This window comes from Schistocerca gregaria, chromosome 2 (assembly GCF_023897955.1).
Source record: "Schistocerca gregaria isolate iqSchGreg1 chromosome 2, iqSchGreg1.2, whole genome shotgun sequence".
Lineage (NCBI taxonomy): Eukaryota > Metazoa > Arthropoda > Insecta > Orthoptera > Acrididae > Schistocerca > Schistocerca gregaria.
Genome location: NC_064921.1, coordinates 140784457 through 140803381, shown reverse-complemented (window position 1 = coordinate 140803381; position 18925 = coordinate 140784457). Strand labels below are relative to the sequence as shown.

At 44.5% G+C, this 18925-nt stretch overlaps 1 protein-coding gene across 4 annotated transcripts in view; it reads right to left on the bottom strand.

Annotated features, from left to right (window-relative positions):
- LOC126336522 (serine/threonine-protein kinase mig-15) overlaps positions 1-18925 on the bottom strand; it is a 327805-nt gene that overhangs the window by 215770 nt on the left and 93110 nt on the right. The window lies entirely within an intron of this gene.

Genomic DNA, 18925 nt, shown 5'->3' with positions numbered 1-18925 from the left:
ATATGAATCGTAAAATGTTACCTTCTCGTAATCTGCACTTTTTTGTAATTTTTTTTTAATAACTAAATCGCTATGTCTGGATAGTAGAGCAGAGCTGCTATCAACCTTAAGTTTGGTTTGAACACCACAATTCTTTATTGGGCACAGTCCTATTGGAAGTGGTAATGCCGTGAACTTCCTCCAACCTTTGAATTGAATTACCCAGCCAATTACGGTGGTACCTGCAATCGTATGGGTATCTACAGCTGAATGTATCAAATCACAATGGATCTCAGCATCATTTTTCACATTAATAAACATTTGCAGGGGTGAAAAATGTGATAAATGAAATAAGAATTCTAGAACTGATCTAGGATTCAGACCAAGACCTTCACACCTGTACAAAGTAGAGCTAATTTTTATTCATGTGTTGCTTTAAATTAACTGTTGCAGTTTGAAACCTGTGAATGTTTCCTAAATTTAAACATTCATTCATGAGACTCTGTATTCATTAATTTATTAACTGTGTGTTTTGTTTGTTTATTTATTTATTTGTTTAAAACATGACCTATTACATATTATTTTTAATTCTACACATATTTTGTGTGTGTGTGTGTGTGTGTAAAAAGAAACCTGTAAAAATTTAACTTCCTTGAGCTCTAAGTGTGACTGGAACACTTTTGCCTTCCCCTCAGCAGAGAACTAGTTCACTAGGAATCTGGAGTTTAATGGTAATTTAAACCAAACCCCTTTCTACATAATACGAGGCCACTGACGAAAACAGCATTTAGGTCCACAAAATGTAGAAAGTAGGGTTGACTGGAAATCAAGCGCTTATGTTTTGAACTTCTAGTCTGACACTCTCAGAGCCTTATTGCGTTAGAAAACATAATTTCGACGGTGAGATAAAAAAAGAGAGACGACTTGGCGCACCGATCCACACAGCACGGTAAATGTCGCAGTTCGGATTGTCTCAATCCGCGCTGTGTGGCAAGGCCGATGGCTTCTTGGCCTCTGGCTGGAACGGGTCTTAAGGTGGACGTGCACCTACAGCCGGAAGGACGCCGAAGGTCGATACGCTGGCGCGTCGGCCTTGAACTTGCCGGCCCGCACCTGTCGGCGGCAAAGTGCTATACCACTCGTCGCTGAACACATTCCGTAAACTTCCGCGTGTATTGTTGCAGACGCCGTCGTGGGCTAGTGGGAACCGAGATGTTGAGGGGCCAAATCCCCGCCAGACCACGAAAATTTTCCGTCTGCTTTTCTTTAATCTAGCCTTCATCTATAGTTATTTGTAAAAAATGCCAATACAATTATGGACTAGTCCGCGGTATTCTGCTCGACAACATTTGAATTGAAGACTTGCTGGTTGATTGCCTTCGCCGGTCGCTTCTGGGGTTTCAATAGTACATTACACGTACAGATTACGAAGAATATTCTAGAACACAAATACAGAAATGCGACCAGTCGATTTTGAAATATTTGTTGCTGCCCATATTGTAGTTCAAACAATGAAAAACGCAATCTGCCAAGTACAACATGGCCGAATGTAGAAGCTGACATATTGAGACAAAAGGTCACTGAAGTGGATCATGGTTAAAAAGCACAAGCCAAAAGCATCTCAGATAACGCCTCAGATGAACACTCACCTACAAGAAAATGAATCAGAAAAAGTTGGCCAGCGTGAAATGCAAGCGGCTGTCTTTCATGATGTAGTGGCTATTTTATAAACAATAATTAACCATGCAGTTACGGAGAAATTGGCGACGCGAGCATACAAACTGGACAGAACAACAATGACAGAATATCATCCGGTCATCCAAATCTTCGCTGACATTAATCTCGACCAATGGAGTCAGTAAATAGGATAGAATGCTCCAGATTTTTGAGTGTACATGTTGATGAAAACTTGAACTGGAAGAAGCACAATACTGAGCTTCTGGGGTAACTGCTAATCTTGGAAACAGACATATCACCATTCTGACATATTTTGCATATTTCCACTCATTAATGTCTTATGGAATAATTTTCTTAGGTAACTCATCACTTAGAAAGAAAGTGCGGATTGCGCAAACAGGAGCAGTAAGAATAATATGTGGTATTCACCCACGGACGTTATGTAGGTATCTCATCAAGGAGTTGGGCATTGTGGCCGCGCCGTCACAATGCATATATTCGTCATAAATAATCCATCCCAATTTAGCAAGAACGGTGATGTCCATATCAACAACACTAGATGACCTTTGTTACCACTGTTAAAGCCGTCAGTAGCTCAGAAATGAGTTTGATGCGCAGCAATAAAAATTTTTGATCATTTGTCCAGAAACATTATGTGTGTGACAGGTAGCGAAGCAAATTTTAAAAAGGTTCAAATGACTCTGAGCACTATGCGATTTAACTTCTGAGGTCATCAGTCGCCTAGAACTTAGAACTAATTAAACCTAACTACCCTAAGGACATCACACGCATCCATGCACGAGGCAGGATTCGAACCTGCGACCGTAGCGGTCGCTCGGTTCCAGACTGTAGCGCCTAGAACCGCACGGCCACTCCGGCCGGCACACAAGTTTTAAATACAATTTAAAATGATTTACGCTAGACAAACGTCATATTCCAGTGAATCTTCTACTTAAAAACTGGCAGCCAGTAGAAAAAATAAAATAAAATTAAGTGTAGTTGCATGAGTAGGACTACAAATAATATCGTGTTCATTAATTCAAATGGCTCTCAGCACTATGGGACTTAACTTCTGAGGTCATCAGTCCCGTAGAACTTAGAACTACTTAAACCTAACTACCCTAAGGACATCACACGCATCCATGCCCGAGGCAGGATTCGAACCTGCGACCGTAGCGGTCGCACGGTTCCAGACTGTAGCGCTTAGAACCGCTCGGCCACTCCGGCCGGCCTGTTCATTTAACATTAATCACATATACATAATACTGCAAACTGACTCGTTGCACATCATTTCCATAAAAGAATCGTTCAAATTATCCATGGAACAGGTAACTAAATAACTAACGAACTAACTAACTTGGCAGAACCTCAACAGAAGTCTATCATATTAAGTGTGTCCATCCTGCAGTGTGTCATAATGAAGGTTTAGTAATTATGTGAGGTGGTCTAGCCACACGTGTTGTCCACGGGGCGGGTTACTGGGTGCGATTATGAGGACGACAACAGTCTCTCATTGATGTTAACTCTGTTCCATGGTGAGTGACCTTCCAGCGCTGGCCGAGGTTCATTTAATGAACACAATAACCAAGAACTTTACCTCACGTTGCCGTTTTACACCCCTGACCTGAATGCAAATGAACCTTGCCGCAGTACTTTGGAGGTCAAGCTGCACAGTCAGTAGCTTCCTTCATGAACACTGAATTAGTGATCTCCTTATTACCGAAGGATTAATTATGTATCCCTTTGACTCTTGTGGTGGGATTTCTATCTATCATCTCACATCGAGAACTACAATTCATACAAAAGGAGAGCCAAAACCCTATTAATACAAATTTCTCTTTTTTCACGTATTATTGCGTCCAGTCCCAGCAAGTTTGCGCATTGCAGCCAACACAGTAATGCTGCCCTTGAATAGTACATTGACTCATTAGACTTTACTATTTGAGATATCGTAATGATTTATCGAATTACCAGAGGAAAAGGTACTTTAAACGCACATTGCTTCCCCACAGACGAATCCCAATGCCTGTCGTCAACGCTCCCTTTCAATCTGTACACGCCGCAAGCGTGTCCCTGAGGAACTGCAGTGGTACTGCTGGCGGCGAGCTAGTGATTGGCAGAAGCCTGTTCACACGCTCCCGGAGGACCTGTGACAATCACCGTAGACTGTGAGCACAGGCACCAGACGCGTACAGCTAACGGTGCAAATGTTGCATTGGTCCCGCAGACATGAGAACTCTGAGGAGAACGGCCACGCATGCATAAACAAGCATTCTGTCCATTTCCGGCAATGGCTTTTGAGGCATACATGCTACCGAACAGGCACGAAACACGTTGCGTGCAACGGGGCTGCGAGTCCACTAACTCAATAGAGGCGAAACGCAGCTAAGGAACAAATTTAGCACAGAAAAATGGCCTTTTCAAGTGCTTCATGGATTTAATTTGCAACACATAAACGGTCACTCGAAACTATAGACTATAAATTACCAGTTTTCTTATAATTAGTTTAACTCTCAATGAAGACGGCTGAATCAAATTAGTGGCAAAATGTAAGCGTCACGCGAGGAAACAAATAAGTTCTTTATGTTGATGAAGTAAATGAATATTTTTCATGTCAGTCTCACTCTCGCAGCTTTATCTGAGATTTTAAGAATCAAGAAATAAATGTTAAGCGCTTGTATTTCGACGTCGAAAATCAAGTGGCGAGTTTCTATAGCATCAGCAATTACCTAACAAGTTTTTAAAGCTGGTATACTAAGTAAGTTTTACTTTTGTTTTAAAATCTCCTTCAAGAAATTAGTATGTATTTTGCAAACACCGATCGTGTGAAACTCTGATCGCCCTTTTGTTCACGAGTACCAGATGGCAACAGACAGCGGCGCCTACGCTGACGTGTTCCTTGACTTCCGAAGGCATTCGTAACAGTTCCTCACTGTCCTCTCATGAACAAAATACGAGCGTGTGTAATATCAGATCAGCCTGGTCACTGAACTGTGGGTTTCCAGCAGAGGGAACTTAGAACGGAGTTATTCAATCGAATAGCAGCTCCGGGCGTATTAACAACAGGTTTTACAGGACCAGTACTGTTTGCAGCAGGTGTTTTCAAACTGTGCGTCACGGTTCCCGTTACATTAGGGGAGAAAAGAATCTCGACTGTGGATTCATAAAAGCGATTTCGTTAATCTGTTTTCTCGGTAAGAGAACAACGTGTGCGCCATCAGTGATAAGCGGGCAGGAAAGTAGTGTTGTTACTATGTAAGCGTGGCAGACGGCAGCTGAATCGTACTACGTGACTGTTTTTATTCACTACCAATCAGTTTGAAGGTTAATTCTGTTGTGATGTTGTTTCTCCTTCAACATGGACGAATTTTTAAATGTTTCTCCTTCAGCATGGACAAACTTTTAAATGTAAGTCCATATCGTGATATTTCAAATTTATAATGCAGTTCTAACGGCGTGAAAAGACGAAAATACAGGAAGTACGATGGCAATGACTTGAATTTAGGTTGCACATGTACTACTGCAGGAAATAAAGAACGACCACGATCTGTCATTTGTTTGTTTCGCTGACTCACGTGGGAATGTCTTGAAAATGGTGTATGAATTCAAGAATGAACTTTACTCTTACCTTGCTCAAGACAAACATTTGAATGGTGAGAAATTAGTAGACAGTTTTTTTCTGAAACTAGGTTATATATGTAACATCTTTGAAAAACTCAAATCATTTCATGTATCCCTTCAAGTTAAGACCAATGTTTTCCAACCGACAGACAAAATTTCAGCCTTTGGAAGAAAAATATGAATGGTAAAGATACACATTACGATTTCCTTGTTCTTCACACGGTTTGAGAAGAGAATTACTTTCAGCTGAGTTAAGAATTGAAATCTGTGTTTGTCGATCATTTAACTGAACTCACTGACTGCTTGTTGCAGCTGTTTCCAGAACAAGGTCGTTCAACACTACTTAATTAAAGATTCTTTCAGTACAGAACTTTTGTCAACAGTTTCCACTGAAGAACACGAGCAATTTATTGCTACTCCATACTGAAATCGATGTTTCCTCATCACTGCTTGGGTTTTTTAGCTTTGTAAAACAGGAGAATTTGTAAGTTGGTAACAAGACCCTATGAGTTTCGATGCTTTTGCAACTTCCTCCGTAAGTGAGAAGTTTTTCAGCACTGACAGTCATCAACACGAAATATAGATTGTGAATCAATGTTGAAAAAGAGATGGAAGTCGCAATTTCCAATTCTGTGGCCACATTTGAAGACCTGATGATGCAGAAAAAAGTTCAATCTTCTCATATATTTCGTTGTAAGAATAAGATACAAGAACATTAAAAATTGACTAAAACGTGTTACATCAACAGTTAATAAAGGAATAAATATGCTAAATCAGTTTTTTCGAAACTTAAGTTTATTGACCCCACACAGATGTTATGTGTGAAAGGCGCGGCGTGAGTTTATGTTCAGGCCAAGGGAGCCGTGGACCTAAAAGTTTGAAACAACTGGTTTACAGTATATATAAATGGACTACCGGATAACGTCGGCATCTGCACAAGGCTGTTAGCGTATGACGCTGCTGCATTCAGGTACGCTGTAACGTCGGAAAACCCCAAGTAAATGGAGGAAGACCTGCAGAGGCTCGACACTTGGTGTAGGGAATGGCAGCTGACGATTGCCGAACATTAGCTGAAAACAGTAACATTCGTTAAATATCTGGAAGGACGCATACGGTGCTACTGAAAGTAGAACGACCTCATAAATCCCTCCACAGGAAAGGCAACTGCCCGACGGATTCATTGAAAGAATCCAAATGATGTGGATCCGCCCATGAAGGATTTAATTTAATTTAGACTCTTGTTGCATTTATAATTAATTATTTCACTTCTGATTGGTAACCTTCCCAGGTAAGATAGATGGAATAAGTAAAAGAGAAACGAAGATGAGCAGTGCGTTTCTTCACAAATTGGTTTGGAAAGCATGAAAATGCGACGGATATGCTCATCCAATTCCATTGGCAGACGCTGCAAAAAAGGTGTTGCCCATCAAGATGTGCATTTCTGCGGAAACTTCTAAGAGTCTTCCTCCCATATATACCTCACGAAAAAACTCTGATGTTACACTACTGGTCATTAAAATTGTTACACTAAGAAGAAATGCAGATGATAAACGGAGTATATATTATACTAGAACTGACATGTGATTACATTTTCACGCAATTTGGATGCATAAATCCTGAGAAATCAGTACCCAGAACAACCACCTCTGGCCGTAATAGCGTCCTTGATACGCCTGGGCATTGAGTCAAACAGAGCTTGGATGGCGTGCACAGGTACAGCTGCCCATGCAGCTTCAATACGATACCACAGATCATCAAGAGTAGTAACTGGCGTATTGTGAAGAGCCAGTTACCCGGCCTCCATTGACCAGACGTTTTCAGTTGGTGAGAGATCTGGAGAATGTGTTGGCCAGGGCAGCAGTCGAACATTTTCTGTATCCAGAAAGGTCCGTACAGGACCTGCAACATGCGGTCGCGCATTATCCTGCTGAAATGTAGGGTATCACAGGGATCGAATGAAGGGTAGAGCCACGGGTCATAACACATATGAAATGTAATGTCCACTGTTCAAAGTGCCGCCAATGCGAACAACAGGTGACCGAGACGTGTAACCAATGGCACCCCATACCATCACGCCGGGTGATACGCCAGTACGGCGATGACTAATACACGCTCCCAATGTGCGTGCATCGCGATGTCGCCATACACGGATGCGACAATCATGAGGCTGTAAACAGAATCTGGAGGTTCGTCGTTGAGTACACCATCGCAGGAGCTCCTGTCTGTGATGCAGCGTCAAGAGTAACCGCAGCCATGGTCTCCGAGCCGATGGTCCATGCTGCTGCAAACGACGTCAACTGTTCGTGCACATGGTTGTTGTCTTGCAAACGTCCCCATCTGTCAACTCAGGGATCCAGACGTGGCTGCACGATCCGTTACAGCCATGCGGATAAGATGCCTGTCATCTCGACTGCTAGTGATACGAGGCCGTTGGGATCCAGCACGGCGTTGCGTATTACCCTCCTGAACCCACAGATTCCATATTCTGCTAACATTCATTGGATCTCGACCAACGCGAGCAGCAATGTCGCGATACGATAAACCGCAATAGCTATAGGATACAATCCGAGCCTCATCAAAGTCGGAAACGTGATGGTACGTATTTCTCCTCCACACACGTGGCATCACAACAACGTTTCACCAGATAACGCCGGTCAACTGCTGTTTGTCTATGAGAAATCGGTTGGAAACTTTCCTCATGTCAGCACGTTGTAGGTGTCGCCACCGGCGCCAACCTTGGGTGAATGCTCTGTAAAGCTAATCATTTGCATATCACACAACCTTCTTCCAGTCGGTTAAATTTCGCGTCTATAGCACGTCATCCTCGTGGTGTAGCAATTTTACTGGCCAGTAGTGTAAATTATATAAATATGTACTCTTGGGGGGGGGAGGGGGGGGGGAATGCAGCACCAAGAGGAGTATTGCGAGATGAACGAAAGTTTGCAGGCGTGTTTCTACACATGAAAGATGACGTCTATTCAAATTTCAGGGCAGTAGCTTAAGAACGACGCTAGTAGTGCCACGATGAGGATGCAAATCAGGTTTGCTGTAAATACGTGGTACAATGTTCGTCAGCGTTAGTTACCTTTGAAACTGGTCGTAGCGAGTCGATTTTATTTCAGAATACCTCTAAGACGACGAAGACGCCATTATCAATACCTCACTGATTTTGAACGAGGTCGTGTAATTAGGCCACGAGACGCTGGATGTCTTTCCGTGATACTGCAGAGACACTTGGCAGGAATGTACCCACTGTACATGACTGCTAGTGCAGTGGTCACGGGAAGATATGGTCGCACGAAGGCCGGATGCGGATGGCCGCGAGAAACAGCCGAGAGTGGAAGACCGTCGTTTTCAGAGTACGGCTGTGGTGCATCGTATTGCGTCTGCAGCAGCAGTTGGCACCACAATGACACAATGAACTTTACAAATCGGTTACTCCAAGGACAGTTCCGAGCCAAACGCCCTGTGATGTGCGTTCTACGATCCCGAACCACCCTCTTGTTGCTTCAGTTGTGTCAAGCGACAGCTCACTGGAGGGCGCAACAGACGTCTGCTATGTTTTTCAGTGAAAGCCAGTTTTGCCTCGGAGCCAGTGAAGACCGTGTGTTGATTTGAAGGAGAGCAGGTGGGGGCCTGCAACCAACGTGTCTGCGGCCTACACGCACTGGACCTACGCCTGGCGTTATGGACTGAGGTGCGATTTCGTGTGACAGTAGGAGCACTCTTGAGGTTTCACCCTGACTGCGAATCTGGACGTCATTCTGGTGATTTTACTTGCTATGCTGCGATTCATGGACAATATTCCACAGGGTGCCTCCCAAAAGGAAAACGTTCGCCCACATACTGCTATCTAACATGCTCTACAGAGTGTCAACATTCTGCCTTGTCCTGCTCGATCACCAGATCTGTCATGTGGGACATAATCGGAAGACAACTCCAACGTCACTCATAACCAGCATTAACTGTCCCTGCAATGACCAAGTGCATCAGACGTGGAACTTCATTCCACCAACCCACACTTATAAGACACAATGCATGCACTTTTACATGTTTGCATTCAACATTTTGGGGGTTATACCGGTTATTAGTTTACCAGTATTCCACATATGTAATGCCTTTTCTCTCGCTTACATTAACTAGTGATATTGCAATGTTAATTACTTAAAAGTGTGTTCCCGAAATTTCATTATTCTAAACTGATTATTTCTTCGTGTTTCGATTTTTCCTCGTCAGTGTACATCTTACCTTATACAAAGCTTATTGTCCTAGCGCGCCCTTCGCAAATGGAACAGAATAAGCAACAGTAAATACACGAAGTGCTCTCCGCCAGACACCTTATGGCGGCATGAGGAATGCAGACACAGATACATGTCTTAATTTCAATATATCCTTGTCTGTGCCGTGGTAACAGACTGGAGATAGAAATTTTAAATTTATAAGATACTGGGAATTGTTCAACGACCTTTGGTTTCATGAATCAGTCTTCTGCTTTGGCCAAAAAGAAGCGAAAGGTGTAGGATAGGGGGTTGCCCATACTGTACCAAATCACACACACACACACACACACACACACACACACACACACACACACACACATTCCCTGAAGTGACAGCGAAAAAATATACTAGCAGCATAACAAGTGTAGAGTCACGAAGCCAAAACGCGTTTTGAGAATACGAAATAAAAAGAAATTTGTGGTGTCACCGCCGGACACCACACTTGCTAGGTGGTAGCCTTTAAATCGGCCGCGGTCCGTTAGTATACGTCGGACCCGCGTGTCGCCACTATCAGTGATGCAGACCGAGCGCCGCCACACGGCAGGTCTAGTCTAGAGAGACTCCATAGCTCTCGCCCCAGTTGTACAGCCGACTTAGCTAGCGACGGTTAACTGTCTACATACGCTCTCATTTGCAGAGACGACAGTTTAGCATAGCCTTCAGCTACGTCATTGGCTACGACCTAGCAAGGTGCCATATTCAGTTACTATGTCTTCTGAACAGATAATATTGTGACTCATGTACCGTCAAGAGCGACGTTCATCATTGATGGGTTAAAGTTAAGTATCAAACTAATTTCGTCCGCTTTCTGAATTCTCATTCCTTGTCATGTTCCAGACCTCACGTCACTATAGTCCTTGCCTCCTCACGCCAGCCTGCGTGAGCTAAAACGCGTACATTTCGGCCTCCTCTAGTAACACGGTGTTGGCTCTTCTGCCAACACAAAATTAAACAAGTCAATAAGAGAAATTCTAAGGAAACGCATCAGACGTAAGAAAGTAACCCGCTTTAGTAGATCTACTGTATCTACAGACCGACGGATACTGTATTTTATGCAGTAGCAGAGAATTAACACTAACGCTTATGTAGTAGGCACCACAGTATTATTTGGCGTACCGTAAAGATGTTCGGCCCCAACAGACTTACCTAGACGAATTTTCACAACATTGTGATCAACAAAAAATCAGGTAGAACGCAAATAACTTCAAAGGTGACGACTACACTGATTCAACGGTATCGAGTATGAAAGGCGGAAGGGGAAGAAGCTTATTCTGTGCACAATGTCTACGCTGATAATGTTGTCAACAAAACGACATTTCTCAACAATTGCGGTGGCGGTGTGAAGATTTTTACGTTAGTTTTCAACATTATGTAAATACCTCAACAGAGAGAGAGAGAGAGAGAGAGAGAGAGAGAGAGAGAGAGAGAGAGAGAGAGAGAGAGAGAGTTGAAACCATGAAACCACTTGCACGAATGCAAAATACGCATATCAAAAAATGTTTTGCATCACCTCGAATCTGAGAGTTAGGGAACCTGCACAGAAAAAACTGGAACATAAACATCATTTCCACCCTTTTTATCGCTTATGAAAAACCATCCAAGTTCATCAAGGCCACTGCTCAATGGCGTTTCGGCGTAGATCCATCAGCGTGGTTGGTGGGTCACATCGGCCATAAACAGCCCTTTTCAATCTATCCCAGGCATGTTCCATAGGGTTCATGTTTGGAGAACATGCTGGCCACTCTAGTCGAGAGATGTCGTTATCCTGAAGGAAGTCATTCACAAGATGTGCACGATGGGGGCGTTAATTGTTGTCCATGAAGACGAATGCCTAGCCAATATGTTGCTGATATGGTTGCACTATCGGTCGGAGGATGCCATTCACGTATCGTACAGCCATTATGGCGCCTTCCATGACCACCAGCGGCGTACGTCGTCCCCACATAACGCCACGCCAAAACAGCAAGGAACCTCAAATACGCTGCACTCGCTGGACAGTGTGTCTAAGGCGTTCAGCCTGACCAAGTTGAATCCAAACACGTCTCCGATGATGCCTGGTTGAAGGCTTATGCGACACTCATCGGTGAAGAGAACGTGATGCCATACGGCATGTTGTTTGGCCCACTGCATGATGTCGTGGTTTCAAAGGTGGACCTCGCCATGGACGTCGGGAGTGAAGCTGCCCATCATGCTGCCTACTGCGCACAGTTTGAGTCGTAACACGACGTCCTGTGGCTGCACGAAAAGCATTATTCAATGTGGTGGCGTTGCTGTCGGGGTTCCTCCGAGCCACAATCCGGAGGTAGCTGTCATCCACTGCAGCGGCCTAAGCGAGGCATGTCATCAACAGTTCCTGTCTCTCTGTATCTCATCCATCTCTGAACATCATCAGCCGGCCTCTGTGACCGAGCAGTTCTAGGCGCTTCAGTCCGGAACCGCGCTGCTGCTACGGTCACAGGTTCGAATCCTGCCTCGGGCGTGGATAGTGTGAAGTCCTTAGGTTAGATAGGTTTAAGTAGTTCTAAGTCTAGGGGACTGATGACCTCCGATGTTAAGTCCCATAGCGCTTAGAACGATTTGAACATCACTTTGGTTCACTCTGAAACGCCGGGGCACTTCCGTTGTTGAGAGCCCTTCCTGGTACAAAGCAACAACGCGGACACGATCAAATCGCGGTATTGACCGTCTAGGCATGGTTGAACTACAGAGAACACGAGATGTGCACCTCTGTCCTACTGTAATGACTGGAACTGATTGGCTGTCGGACCCTCTCCTGTCTAATGGGCGCTGCTCATGCATGGTTGTTTACATCTTTGGGCTTGTTTAGTGATATCTCTTGAACAGTCAAAGGGACTGTGTGTGATACAATGTGCACAGTCAACGTCTATCTTCAGGAGTTCTGGGAACCGGGATGATGCAACTTTTTTGTAATGTGTGTATATAATCTTTATATTAAACGAAAGCTCTATCAGATGCTTTTGTCTTTCATCTACGGAAGCCACAGATCGGAACATGAAAAGTTTAAAGTGTTCACTCTGTTACTTATTTTTCCATAAACACTGTGCTGTGAAGAAATCTGTGCTTTCTGGACAACATTTGATTGATGAAGGTTTCTCGGGTCTCCACCTGGGTGGTAGCGCTGATATCTCGCGACATTTCGGAAAGTGTCATACTACCCATCTTCTCCATCTAAACTATCGCCGTTTACAAGGAAAACATTTGGGCACAGATGCTACCGCTGCAACAGCAAAAAATTTGACGTAAGGACAAGGCGTTATAAATTAAAAATTATATTTCAGAACCAGGCTTCAACAATCAATTACTGCATGAAAGTCTCTAATCTAGGGCGAAGATCAAAGCAACGTACTACCTAGACGGCATGAAGCGACAACAACCCTATAAGCGGTGTCGGTTATTATGCTTGACCAAAGACGCGGGGGACTGATGACCTTAGCTGTTTCGTCCCCCTTAAACATCCCAACAACCACCACCACCACCACCACCACCACCACCAAAGACGCTAGTAACGGTGGACAAGTAACGGCTCACTGAGGGCATTACATACATCGCGACCAATGAACTTCGTCTCGTCTTCGTCTCGTAGGGTCTTTTTTAGTCATCTTTAACATATCTACACTTCATCTCGGTATAATCTCCCTACAAATCGGCTCAGGGTACTTCTGTGACAAACTACACTCCTGGAAATTGAAATAAGAACACCGTGAATTCATTATCCCAGGAAGGGGAAACTTTATTGACACATTCCTGGGGTCAGATACATCACATGATCACACTGACAGAACCACAGGCACATAGACACAGGCTACAGAGCATGCACAATGTCGGCACTAGTACAGTGTATATCCACCTTTCGCAGCAACAGTGTATATCCACCTTTCGCAGCAATGCAGGCTGCTATTCTCCCATGGAGACGATCGTAGAGATGCTGGATGTAGTCCTGTGGAATGGCTTGCCATGCCATTTCCACCTGGCGCCTCAGTTGGACCAGCGTTCGTGCTGGACGTGCAGACCGCGTGAGACGACGCTTCATACGGTCCCAAACATGCTCAATGGGGGACAGATCCGGAGATCTTGCTGGCCAGGGTAGTTGACTTACACCTTCTAGAGCACGTTGGGTGGCACGGGATACATGCGGACGTGCATTGTCCTGTTGGAACAGCAAGTTCCCTTGCCGGTCTAGGAATGGTAGAACGATGGGTTCGATGACGGTTTGGATGTACCGTGCACTATTCAGTGTCCTCTCGACGATCACCAGAGGTGTACGGCCAGTGTAGGAGATCGCTCCCCACACCATGATGCCGGGTGTTGGGCCTGTGTGCCTCGGTCGTATGCAGTCCTGACTGTGGCGCTCACCTGCACGGCGCCAAACTCGCATACGACCATCATTGGCACCAAGGCAGAAGCGACTCTCATCGCTGAAGACGACACGTCTCCATTCGTCCCTCCATTCACGCCTGTCGCGACACCACTGGAGGCGGGCTGCACGATGTTGGGGCGTGAGCGGAAGACGGCCTAACGGTGTGCGGGACCGTAGCCCAGCTTCATGGAGACGGTTGCGAATGGTCCTCGCCGATACCCCAGGAGCAACAGTATCCCTAATTTGCTGGGAAGTGGCGGTGCGGTCCCCTACGGCACTGCGTAGGATCCTACAGTCTTGGCGTGCATCCGTGCGTCGCTGCGGTCCGGTCCCAGGTCGACGGGCACGTGCACCTTCCGCCGACCACTGGCGACAACATCGATGTACTGTGGAGACCTCACGCCCCACGTGTTGAGTAATTCGGCGGTACGTCCACCCGGCCTCCCGCATGCCCACTATACGCCCTCGCTCAAAGTCCGTCAATTGCACATACGGCTCACGTCCACGCTATCGCGGCATGCTACCAGTGTTAAAGACTGCGATGGAGCTCCGTATGCCACGGCAAACTGGCTGACACTGACGGCGGTGGTGCACAAATGCTGCGCAGCTAGCGCCATTCGACGGCCAACACCGCGGTTCCTGGTGTGTCCGCTGTGCCGTGCGTGTGATCATTGCTTGTACAGCCCTCTCGCAGTGTCCGGAGCAAGTATGGTGGGTCTGACACACCGGTGTCAATGTGTTCTTTTTTCCATTTCCAGGAGTGTATATCTTCGTTTACTACATCGCCACGAAAGTTATTCTACATCTACAAATCTTCATCTACATATATACTTCGCTAGCCAGCAAGCGGTGTGCGGCGGAGGGCTCTATTCGAGCCAAAGTCATATCCTCCCCCTCCCCCTTGTTCCACTCGCGGATCGCGCGGGGGATGAACGACTGTCTGAACGACTCAGTAAAATCCTCGGCGAAGATGTGTGCATTTGCTGACTGTTCTTCGAACTCGAAATGTGTCCCTTCGCTGTGGGACAAAAAAGATCACGTTATTGCTACTGGACGATTAGCTTGCTGCAGAAATGTTCTTATACTCCTCCGGAAAACAGTTAATTTCTTGCACAGCTACAAGTAAAGTGATCAAGTAAAGTGATCAACAAAAATGTTTTGAACAGTGGAATGAATGAAAGCGGGCAACTGTGAGCAACTTTAAAGGGAACCACGACCTCAACACATTTTGTAAGTACATAAATTTGCAGTGTGGGTCTTTATTTTTTTGGGGTCAATCCTCGTGCAGGATGACTTCCAGACTGACGCGTAACATATCCCGAAAACAGCACATCTAGTGTAATTGTGTTGACAGATTGCAAAAAAGTTATGCAGCTTAAGGATATATCTGAAGGGAAAAAAATCGCGTACAAATGTGTAAGTGCAAATATTAGGTTGGTGAACAAGTTCGTTGCGTTTTTCCGTAAGTTTCATAAACACAACAGAGACTTTAGTCATCAATATTATGTTCAAATTTGTGTGAATTCCTAAGAGACCAAACTGCTGAGGTCATTGGTCTCTAGACGTATACACTACTTAAACTAACATATGCTAAGAACAACACACATCCATGCCCGAGGGACATCAATATTATATTCTCCTTCACTGTTTACAATAGCCTGCCAACGCTGGGGTACCTTTTCGATTCAGTGACTCATAGAAATCATATGGATTTGATGCGAAGGAGATCTCGAGCCATGTTGGAGCGCATTTTCATTCGGAAAGGAAGTACCCCGCGCGGATGTTCGATAGAGAGCGGAAAATAAGAAAATCTGAGGCCGCAACATCAGGTGAACAAGGTGGGTGCGAAATGACTTCCCAATTCAGCTCATATATAGCGTTTTTTGTCAGTCTAACAGAATGCGAGCAGGCGTTACCGTCGAGTAGCATCACTTCACGCAGTCTTCCTGGTCGTTGTTCTTGGACTGCGTCTGAGAGACGTCTCTGTTGTTGACAATAGACATGGTTACACTTCGGGGAAACTAAATAAAACACCACACCGTCGCTGTTCTACCTGATGCATAACATTATAACATTATCTTTTGTGGATGCGCGCAAGTCTTTGTATGGAGAGTTGCTGCTTCTATTTTTTTTTTTTTTCTTTTTTCTTTTTTGGTCAACTATTCCTTCCTTTTCCTTACGTTCGCATAAAGACGTCATTTCTTGTCCACAATAATGATACAGGATAGGAATTGTCGGTATTGTTCACGATCCGATTGATGATGATCAAGCAGAGGAGCTTATATGGTCACTCGCTTTGTGGTTTTAGGTTAGAGCATGCGGACCCATACAGCCGATTTTTGAACCTTCACCACTGCAAACAAATGTCGCACGGTGGAAGAATAATCACAGTTCATCACATTTGCTAGTTCACGAGTACAATGACGTGGATTATTGTGGAACAATGCCATCAAACGATCTTCTTCAAACCCTGAGGGTCTTCCTGAACGTGGAGGGTCACTAATGTCAAAACGATCCTCCTGAAAACGAGAAAACCATTTTCTAGCCGTGCTCTGAACAATGGCATTACCCTCATACACGACGCAAATGTTTCTGGCTGCCTCCGCTCCTGTCACCCCTCTACTGAACTGAAACAGAAGAATATATTGGGAAGTTTCTATTTCTCCACTTGGCACTTCATTTTCTAGCGTCCACAGTTCCGCTCACTATCCCAAAATGACAATATGTAAACTCGAATAGCAACAGTGAACTACAAATAAAAAGTGACAATCGATAAATAAACCCATATCAATTCAAAAACGCTACGAATTTATTCACCAATCTAACAGTTACTTATTAATTGGAACGACATCGCTTCTTTAACGTCGAGGTAGTATTCCTACGCTCACAAACAAGTCTAACATTCAGCTGAAAACTGTCTAACATTGGATTTCTTTTTCACAAAGACGGCCAAAGACTGCAGGCGGCGAGGGGCTACTAACACAGACAAGCAAGTGTCCTACATGCCACGTAATTTTGTGTGTGTGTGTGTGTGTGTGTGTGTGTGTGTGTGTGTGTGTGTAAGCTACCGCGTATGGGATATAGGCGAACGTATACACCGTATCCACAGCCAAAGAAATTCACTTAGTGACATGAAAAAGTATGCTAACGTAGCACATCTGTGTAGTAACTACATTCCGATACAATTACTTTGATTCTGTAGTAGCAGCAAATTCCCACGAAGCGAAATGTCAGCTCACTCAGTTGTAATCGAATCTGCGGTATTTGTTTAACAGGCTGTAAAAATGCTTCTCTAATTCTCATTCACAGAGGTGAATATGAAACATCCATTTGCAGGAGTTAAATCGATCAAATAACAAGGTTACCATGAAATAAAAGTGGAACAACTGAATCAAACACATTGTACGTGTTAAAAAATCGAACAACACGCTGTATAGTTTACTTCTAGATCTTACGTTTTCGCTACGCTCGAATTACACGTGTGGAACAAGTCATAACGTTACGTCCTGAAGTATCACATCTCGTGGCTCATTTGTGGCATCTTCACTTTTATAAACATTTTTCCTGTAGAAATAATACAAACTTATAGTTTCGTGCAACTGCGAACGTCTCGTATCCTAAAACTACTTCACTCTGCTCTACGTAGATACAATCATACGAAGACTGGAAATCTGCTAAATATGGTACCTTACCGATTTTTGGTCTCCCAAAGTTGTCAACTATAGCGACAGTGTCTGAACTTTGGTCTTCGACGAAAATTAACAACATTAACTTATTTCTAGCTTAGAACATGAAATAACGTACTTATAAAAACTTAAGAGCATTCAAATTAGTTAATTCAAGGTGATATTTGACGTTAATAATAACGGTACATCTTTTTGGCCGGTGCACTGTCGCATTCCTGGCCCACGCTGACAAGCCCCTCTCACAGCACAGCAGCACACCGTTGGACAAACCAAGACAAAATGTCCCAGTGCATGGATGCAGTGGAGTATCACGCGGTGATTCATTCTCGGCTACAGTGAAATGTAACAGCCGTGTCAGAATTGTAGTAGCCGTGTCGGGCCAATGCAGATGACTCTTTAGCTGTCTGAATTGTCCTAACACTGCTGCTACATTTCCACTGTTGTCGAGAATAAGTTACCACGCGATACTCCACTTCATCAATGCGCTGGGACATTTTGTTTTGGCCCCTCTAGAGAGAGATCACCGCACTGTGGAGCGGGACATCTTTTGCCGTCTCTGATAGAATTACTGTGTCATTAGTAAAGCTGAATTTTTATGTCTTCTGTCTGAGCTTTAATTTCCTTTGCAAACTCTCCTTCCGATAATGACAGCGTAGATCTGTGAATCCGGCCATAGCAATAAAAAGAATTGTTAACGATCTCGGAAAACTTGATTCTTCGAGATAATATAACTTTCAGATCGCCCCCAAAATGACGCATTGTCAAACATATACAGCGTGGGAAAATAGAAGTTGCTAGGACGGGTGGATACGATTGGAGGTTAATGTATGCATATAACCGTACCCCATACAGCCGGTCGAACCTTGGAGCACATTTACACAATCTCCATGCCCGACACAGTTGTTAGCAGAGGCCAGCCTGGTCGCGGCCCTAGTTGGCCACCCAGGTCAGCTGATCTATCAGTGTGGAATTACTTTGCATGGGAAGCCCTGAAGTCTAAGGTACACCGCAACAATCCTCACAGTCTTCAAGAACTGCACCGGAACATTTCGGATGAGACTGCAGCAACTCCAGCAGTCCAGCTTCGATCTGCTGCAACTTGCTGACCAGGGCCCAAAAGTGCCAAGAGATGATGATGGTCACTTTCAACATCTGCTGATCTCAGGTTAGTACTGTATTTCCTTTCCTCTGCTGTGTTTCTTTGTACCCCGGAACTCTGTTCTCCGGGCCGCTTTTATCTGCCTCACCAGGTATAAAAAGTTCTCACAAAACTTGGTCAAAATCGGTGACGAATATGCCACACC